The following is a 9,360-nucleotide window of genomic DNA, read 5'->3' as shown; positions in this document are numbered from 1 at the left end:
TTCCGTCGCATGGGGTTAACAGATAAAAATCTTAAACTGTCCAATACGATGTTCCATGGTGTGGTGCCTGGTAAGTCGGCATATCCTGTTGGTAAGATAGCTCTGGAGGTGGCTTTTGGAGATGAGCATAACTCAAGATCAGAGACCTTGACCTTTGAAGTGGTGAAAATCAGAAGCCCGTATCATGCCCTATTTGGACGGCCAGCTTATGCTAAGTTTATGGCAGGACCTTGTTATGTCTATCTGCAGCTCAAGATGCCGGGTCACAAGGGAACTATAACCGTGCATGGGAGCCGCAAGATTGCTCCGGAGTATGAAGAAGGTGATGCGGCTTATGCTGAGTCAGTTTGTGCAACAGAAGAGTTGAAGTTTTACAAGGCCAATGTTGATCCGACAGATATGACTTCGTTGAAGAAACCAACTACAGAGCATGATCCGGCCTTGAAGTTTAAATCGGCTGATGAGACTAAGCTTGTTGACTTCGTGCCTGGCGATTCGTCCAAGCAGTTCAGCATCAGCGCTAACTTGGATCCGAAATAGGAAAGCGCGCTCATCGAGTTCATCCATGAGAATCGGGACATCTTTGCATGGAAGCCTTCTGACATGCCAGGTGTACCGAGAGAACTGGCTGAGCACACTCTCAATGTTGATCCCAAGTATAAACCGGTCAAGCAGTTTCTCCGCCGGTTCAATGAAGAAAGACGCAAAGCTATTGGAGAAGAAGTAGCCAGGCTCTTGGCAGCTAGATTTATCGTTGAAGTAATCCATCCTGAGTGGTTGGCTAATCCGGTGCTGGTCCTTAAGAAGAATGGTACTTGGCGTATGTGTGTGGACTACACAGATCTCAACAAAGCTTGTCCAGCAGATCCTTTTGGCCCTTCCCCGTATTGATCAAATTATTGATGCTACGGCGGGTTGAGAGCGTTTAAGCTTTTTGGATGCATATTCTGGTTATCATCAGATCAAAATGGCAGTTAAGGACCAGGAGAAGACAGCCTTCATAACTCCCTTTGGAGCCTTCTGCTATGTGTCCATGCCCTTTGGGCTCAAGAGTGCCCAGGCGACTTATCAACGGTGCGTGCAGAATTGTCTGCATAAACAGATCGGCCGCAATGTTCACGCCTATGTGGATGATATTGTGGTAAAATCAAGGAAGAAGGAGACATTGATTGATGACTTGAAGGAAACCTTTGATAACCTGCGGGTTTATAAAATGATGCTTAATCCGGCCAAGTGTGTCTTTGGTGTACCAGCAGGCAAGCTCTTGGGCTTTTTGGTGTCTCACAGGGGCATTGAAGCTAATCCGGAAAAGATTAAAGCCATCACCTCCTTGGCTAAACCGAAGTGTATCAACGATGTTCAACACCTGGCAGGCCGAATTGCTGCATTGAGCCGGTTTGTCAGTCGCCTTGGCGAGAAGGCCATCCCTTTATATCAGATGCTGAAGAAAATGGATAACTTCGTCTGGAGTGACGCCGCTAATGAAGCATTTGAGGACTTAAAGCGGCAGCTAGCTAATCCGCCGATTCTCGCTGCTCCAGTGGACAAAGAACCATTGTTGCTATATGTGGTAGCTAATGCTCGAGCTGTTAGTGTGGCTATTGTGGTGGAGCGCAACGAGGCAGGAAAGGAATATCCGGTTCAGAGGCCGGTTTACTATATCAGTGAGGTACTTATTGAGTCCAAGCAGAGGTACCCGCATTGGCAAAAATTGGTGTATGGGGTTTTCATGGCAAGCCGGAAGCTTAAGCAGTATTTCCAAGGTCATCCCATCACGGTGGTCAGCTCCGCTCCTTTGGGGGATATAATCCAGAACAGGGAAGCAACTGGCCGGATTGCTAAGTGGGATATCGAGCTTGGGCCTCATGGGTTGAAATACATACCCCGAACGGCAATCAAATCTCAGGCACTTGTGGATTTCATGAATGATTGGACAGAACTACAAGCGCCAGAGGAGAAGCCGGATCATACTTATTGGACTATTCATTTTGATGGGTCCAGGCAATTGGAGGGCTCGGGTGCTGTAGTCGTATTAACTTCCCCACGAGGTGATAAGTTTTGTTGTGTTCTCCGTTTAATGTTCCCTTGCACTAACAATGCAGCTGAATATGAGGCTTTACTCCATGGTCTTCGGATGGCTAAGGAGATGAACCTCAGCCGAGTTAAGTGCTTCGGTGACTCGGATCTGGTGGCTCAACAAGTGTCCGACACTTGGGATTCCAAGGACCCACTAATGACAGCATATCGTCCTGAGGTGGATATTGTTGCAGGTCACTTTAAAGGTTATCAGGTGGATCATGTGGACCGGCGGAAGAATGAAGCGGCGGACGCTTTAAGCCGCCTGGGTTCCCAATGTAAACCGGTTCCACCTAATCTCTTCCTGGATGTTTTGCATAATCCGTCCATCAAGCTTCTTGGTGAAGAGGATTTGGCTGTTCCTGATCCGGAGGCTCAGTTGGTGGCGGCTCTTCATGTTATCCCGGATTGGACGGTTCCATATCTGGCATATATAAACCGGGGCGAGTTACCAGAGGATGAAACTTTGGCCAGGCAGATAACCCGGCGGTCCAAGTCCATGACTATTATCAATGGAGAGTTACATCATTGCAGTGTGACAGGGGCGTTTCAACGCTGTGTGTCTCCTGAGGAAGGCCTTGAAATTTTGTGTGAGATCCACAAAGGAGATTGTGGTCACCATGCCGGTTCAAAATCTTTGGTGGCCAAGGCGTTTCGTCACGGTTTCTATTGGTTGACAGCTCATGCTGATGCCGAGGACTTGGTTAAAAGATGTGATGGCTGTCAGAAATTCTCAAGGCGCGCCCACGTACCGGCTCAAGAATTGAGGATGATTCCAATCACCTGGCCGTTTGCAACTTGGGGGCTGGATATGGTTGGGCCTTTCAAGAGGTCCAAGGACAAGAAGACCCACCTTTTGCTAGCGGTTGATAAGTTTATGAAGTGGGTGGAGGCAGAGCCAGTTAGTAAGTGTGATGCAGCCACAGCGGTTCAATTCATCAAAAAGGTGATCTTCCGGTTTGGCTTTCCACACAGCATTATAACAGACAATGGTACCAATCTGTCAAAGGGTGCCATGAAGGAGTTCTGTCAATGTGAGCACATCCGCCTTGACGTGTCATCAGTGGCTCATCCCCAGTCCAATGGTCAAGCGGAGAGGGCTAATCAAGAGATATTGAGAGGCATCAAACCCCGGCTTATGGTTCCTTTGCAACGGACGCCGGGTTGTTGGGTTGAGGAGTTACCCTCTGTGTTGTGGAGCATCAATACCACACCCAACAGGTCGACAGGGTACACACCATTCTTCATGGTTTATGGAGCGGAAGCAGTTCTTCCTAGTGACATCCGTCATGACTCGCCTCGTGTAGCGGCATATGTTGAAGCTGACAACGAGAAGGCACGGCAGGAAGCTCTTGACCTGTTAGATGAGGAACGTGACATGGCGGCAGCCCGTTCGGCGATTTATCAGCAAGATCTGCGTTGTTATCATAGCCGCCGGGTTAGAACCAGAACCTTTCAAGAAGGTGATTTGGTGCTTCGGCTCATCCAAGATCAGACGGATATGCACAAGCTATCCCCCCTTGGGAAGGACCTTTTGTGGTCAGCAAGAATCTGCACAACGGGTCATACTACCTAATCGATGTTCGAGAGCTCAAAGACTCACTTAAATCGGAGGAGGAGACCAACCGGCCATGGAATATTGCTCATCGTCGGCCCTACTATACTTGAGCTACAAGCTCTGCTTATGTACATATTATGACATTGTATATATTCTGATCAATATAATAAACCGGAACCTCAGCTAAAGCGGGGTATCTGTTGTTTTCTTACATCATGTGTGGTTACATGGAGCTTACAAAGCGGCGTCCGGTTTACCCCTTGATTTAGCTTCTCAAAGCTTGATATTAGATCACTTGGGGGCTTGGTCGTATCCGAACCATAGCTACACCTCTTGATCGGCGCAATGCCACAACATCACTTTGGGGCTTGGTCGTATCCGAACCATAGCTACACCTCCTGATCGGCGTAATGCCACAGCATCACTTGGGGGCTTGGTCGTATCCGAACCATAGCTACACCTCTTGATCGACGTAATGCCACAGCATCACTTGGGGGCTTGGTCGAACCCGAACCATAGCTACACCTCTTGATCGGCGCAATGCCACAGCATCACTTGGGGGCTTGGTCGTATCCGAACCATAGCTACACCTCTTGATCGGCGTAATGCCACAACATCACTTGGGGGCTTGGTCGAACCCGAACCATAGCTACACCTCTTGATCGGCGTAATGCCACAGCATCACTTGGGGGCTTGGTCGAACCCGAACCATAGCTACACCTCTTGATCAAATTTGGGGCCTGGCAGCCCGTGAAAAGCCTCGACTACAACGGTTTTTATTTGCCTTTTGCTGAGTTTTCTTTGTTTTAATAAGATTTTCGATGTTTTTAAACCGGTGTTTATCAACCCGGTTAGGCTATCAACTACAAGTTTACAGTATACAATTATAATCCGGAGACTATCAGCCCGGTCTGGTTTTGACTCAAAGTCACCAGTATGGAATAAACCGGTGTTTATCACAACCCGGAATGGTTTTATGATAAACCGGCATCATATAACAGGAGTTTCTTCTACTCCGGATTAGGGTTATTACCCTCATTACAAGGTTGGTCAGCCAACACTATGCCTAAAGGTCACAGGTATCCTATGTTTCCATATTTGGTTATTTTTTACAACCTTGGTTATAAGCCTTGGTCATATATATTTGGGTATCATGACCCGCCCGGTGGTAAACCGCCAGGGCGTTTTAAGCTTCTTATCTGCAGGAACAACTTGGAAAAATAGCTATGGATTATAAACATCAAGTCTTAAGCATGGCGAATTAGCACGCATCAGTTGCAGACAAATATGCACGAAGGCATAACAGACCAAGTGTTTTAACTAGCCTATTACAAGGCGTTTCAGTGCCCAAAGGGATAATTGTTTCTCAACAAGTATTACAGCACGTGGAAGACTAAACCGGCCCCTGGATTATGATTGGTTATCAGCTTGACCTGACGGCTGCGGATCATCTTGCACCGGTTCATCTTCTTCGTCTCTACCCAGCGGCTGGAAGTCAACAGTTGTCCAGTCGATCCCAGTTAAAGCTTGGAACATAGCTTCGTCACTTATAAGGGTTGACGGTTCAATATCAGGGGCATAAGTGTGCTTACGGATTGGAGGGATCAGATTTTGCGCTTCTGGAATTGGCGCCGCAACCCGTCTGTTCTTATCATCATAACAAGCCTAATAATGAGAGAGATCAACTTCTTCAGCCAATTGACAAGCCAGTGGAAGTACTTCCCGGTTTATGGCGCGGAGATCCTCCTGGCCAAATTCTGATCCGTCTTCTTTTAAGCTTGGGAAGCCATTAGACACGTCCACCGGATCAAGATCAGGCACCCATGCCTTTGCCCGGGTTAAAGCGGTCAGAGCGCCAGCCCTTGCAGCAGACCTCTTTAGCTCTTCTACCTGGGCAGGCAGCATAGATAGCCTGTCTAAGGTATCCTTGATTAATGTCGGGGGCGGCTTATTGTGAGAAGCGGTGCAGATAATTCGTTGAGCGCGGTATACAGTTGTTCTATCAGCGTGTAGGCGGCCTTCAGCTTCTTCTGAACATCAGAGCCCAGATGACTAATGCGAGTTCCTACATCATTGCAAACATCAGTAAATCGGCAACGCATGGGAAGATATGTTGAAAGTATTAAGGAAAAGATGCTTACCAAACACAGCAGTGGTCATCGCATGTACTTGCCGCTTTACACCAGTCAGCTCGTGTACCACCGGTTTGAGAGCTGCTTCTGCGTCTTCAGCTCTTTTCCGCAAAGCGGATTTCTCTGTGTTCCAATCCGCCCGCTCCTTGGCAAAGCTCTCCTTTAGCTTTTCCATAGAGGCTAAGGCGCTCGTCAGCTCATCTTTTGCTTTGGAAGTTTCGGCCTGTTGAGACTTGATGTTCTCTTGCAGATCAGCGGTTTGGCTTTCCTTCTTGCTCAGTTCAGCCTATAAAGAGATAGATACATAATGAGTTGACAGTGCATATTTGAAGTACCAATCACATAACAAGTTATCCCCTTGATACTTGGGGGCTAATGTATATTTGCTCCTTATCAGAAATTTCTACAAGTCCCAAGCACAATACAAGTATTAAGCTTGGCACTTGGGGGCTAATGTGTGTTTGCTCAAAAACTATTGGTATGGGAATTCTTCTACAGTCCCGGTTCATCTTTATAAAAGTTAAACCGGCCCTTGGGGGCTATACCGGTGAAAGAGCAGTATGGCAAATTTTAAGGAACCGGTTCATCTTAAAAAGGCAATCCGGTCCCTGGAGGCTAAATATGCAAAGTTAAGTTTTCACAAAAGTCCCGGTTTAGATTGGTATCATAAACCGTCACTTGGGGGCTACTAGGGGTTGATAAACTGCAACTGGACAAAAGGAAAAATAGTAGTTACCTCATATCGCTCCTTCATCAAGTTTACCAAACTAGCTTCATAGTCACGACTGGTATACAGACGGTTCAAGAAGCCAGAGTGAATGTCTTGAGCATTGAGATGGGCGTAGCTTGGTAAATCAGCATTCCATTTGCCTTTGCCGTTAGCACAGAGATCATCCTTGGCAGTATGCTTTGACAAAGCTACAGGATTGCCAGGAGTGGTGTGGCCAGTGCCAGTAATCATAATGTCATCATCTTGGTCATCGGCAGCCTTCGCTGGAGTTGGCGGTTTGTTAGTACCCTTAACCGGACTGGCTGGTTTGTCATCAGTTCGGACAGGGCTGGTTGGCCAGTCTGCATGACTTGTAGTGTCAACTTGCACTTGTCCGGCAAGGAAGTCATGGTCTTGAGGCGGTGGATCGTTAAGCATGTCGTCAGCTTCGGTTTCTTCCGGATCTGGAGTTGTTTCCGTTTCAGCAGCTACATTATCATCAGCCGGTTTGCTTAACCGAGCCTTCTTGCTGGGTCTTGGCTTGGTGCTGACAAAATATAGACATAAGGATCAGTACAGTATGTAAAGATAACAAATCAAGAATAAAGACATGTGCATAGCTCACCCAGGAACTGTTTTGAGGGGTGGAAGTTGTGTGGCCGATGACTCGCCAGAGGATGAGTGAGAGGTACCCTGATAATTTGAATCAGACGGGTTAAGAGGCTGGCGGAAACAAACTGCTTTTGGGCATGAAGTATCAATAGGATAAGAGACCTCTGATCGGCGTTTCCGAACTGGACTGTTCGGTAAACCGACGGAGGTAACTACCTGGCCGCTGTGCCGGGTTGTATGGCGAGCCTCGTGTTGCTGTGTCTTCAAAAGAAAGTTTGGGTCCAAATAAGCAAGAGGGTGAGAAAATTTTACTTTCCGGTTTGCTTGACGGATTTTTGATGTTGGCAGAGGATCTGAATCGGAGGAAAGAATGGTTACCTCTACGTCCTCAGCATGACTGCCTTCAGTGTCGTCCTGATAATAATCATTGTCAATGAGATGTACGAAAAATGAACCAAGAGAGTCAAGTTCTACCTCTGGTTCCGGATTACCCACATCATCGTCAGTTGGTGGATTGGAGGATGCAGTGGTCCTTCTCTTGGCAGGTTTTTTTAACAACCTTGGTCTTTGGACGAACTGGCTTGACCGGTTTATCTTGCGGCTTCACCGGTTTGTCTTGGGATGGTTTCTTGTTCCAGAACGGATCATCGCCCTGTCAGAAAATAATCACACCTTGAGAGAATATTTGGACAGAAGCAACTTCAGATAAAAAGATTATATGATTCTTACAGCTGGTGGTTTGTTGAAGGTGCAGAAAGGGAGTAGTCCGGTTTGGGCACAGACAGCCTCCGGTTCATTCAGTATCTTTTTACAGCCTCCGTGACTTCTGCATCTGTAAGCTGAATGTCAATGTGTCGCTGAGCATCCTTCAAGCTCCCCGTGTACTCACACATCAAACCGGAGCGCCAGCTTAAGGGCAGAATACTCCAGCTTATCCAGCAACGAGCAAGATCAACTCCTGTCAAACCGTTCGCCATGAAGGCTCTAAGCTTTGATAATTGGGGAGCATAGTTGGCCCTTTCTCTTGCCGACAACCTCTGAGGAAAAGGATGTGTGTTGCTAAGACGTTCAGGGCGGTAACTGGGCAGGGTTTTTTTGTCAGATGGAGATGTATCCATGCAGTAAAACCAAGTCTGGTTCCACTCTTTGGGGTGACTGTGGAGTTTGGGATGAGGGAAGGTGACTTCCTTCCTTTTCTGAACCGCCATTCCGCCCATTTCCGTATTTGGTCCATCTGAGAACTCTGTGCGACGGTTTAAGTGAAAGAAATCCCTAAACAGTTCGACTGAAGGTTCCTCTTGCAGATAAACCTCACAAAAGACTTGGAAGTGGCAGATCTTGGTCACAGAATTGGGACCGATGTCTTGAGGGCGTAGTTGAAAACTAGCCAGTACATCCCGGAAATTTTTTGAACCGGGAGGGCTAAAACCTCATCCGAGATGATCAGCGAACACGACTACCTCTTCATCCTTGGGTGTAGGGGGATTTTTCGGGCCAGGGACCCTCCAGTGGATGATATCTTTCTTGGCTAAAGCGCCCGTTTTTACAAGGTTGTTTAACTGCTCCTCGGTTACTCGAGAGGGAGCCCAATTGCATTCATAGACTTGCTTGGCCATGGCAATGGAAGTCTGAAACATGATTATTGCCGGTTTAAGATTCATAGTGGACAACTATACAACGATATAAGGATACAAGCATATTGTTAAACCGGATTTGGTTATTCGTAAACCGGAATCTGACAATGGAAACAGTGTAATGCATTGGCGGTTCAACAGGGGACTAATGGTATTTACTGGGTCATCATTTTGTATATGAAGTTAAACCGCCCAATCCGGTATTAAAGATGTATAAGTGAAGGGAAAAACAAGTTTCACAAGTTGGCATTATAATTTTGGATCTACCGCATGTTAGAAAATGAAAATATATTCAGACCTAAATATTGGTACCGAAGCAGTTGATGAAGGTTCAGATGGGGTTTTCTACTTAAACGAGATGCATGGATGGAAAAGAAGGGCTACGGCTATCGCCGTACAGGATAAATATCAAGGTTTGAATCAAAGAGCTATTGCACAATGACGAACACCGATGAACACTGAAACCCTAGTAACAGATCTATGACGGAAGGAAATATGGCTTACCGATGCTGATGGAAGAGCGGAGAGGCGCCGCGATTCTCTGGTGCGTTCAGGGTGATGCAGTGGCTGGAGTTGAGGCAGAAGCGAAGGTCGACGGTGGCGGCGGAGCTCCAAAGGTCGGGCAGTGCAAGGAAGAGG

The sequence above is a fragment of the Triticum aestivum genome, chromosome 4D (assembly GCF_018294505.1).
Source record: "Triticum aestivum cultivar Chinese Spring chromosome 4D, IWGSC CS RefSeq v2.1, whole genome shotgun sequence".
Lineage (NCBI taxonomy): Eukaryota > Viridiplantae > Streptophyta > Magnoliopsida > Poales > Poaceae > Triticum > Triticum aestivum.
Note: the sequence above shows the minus strand (reverse complement) of the source record.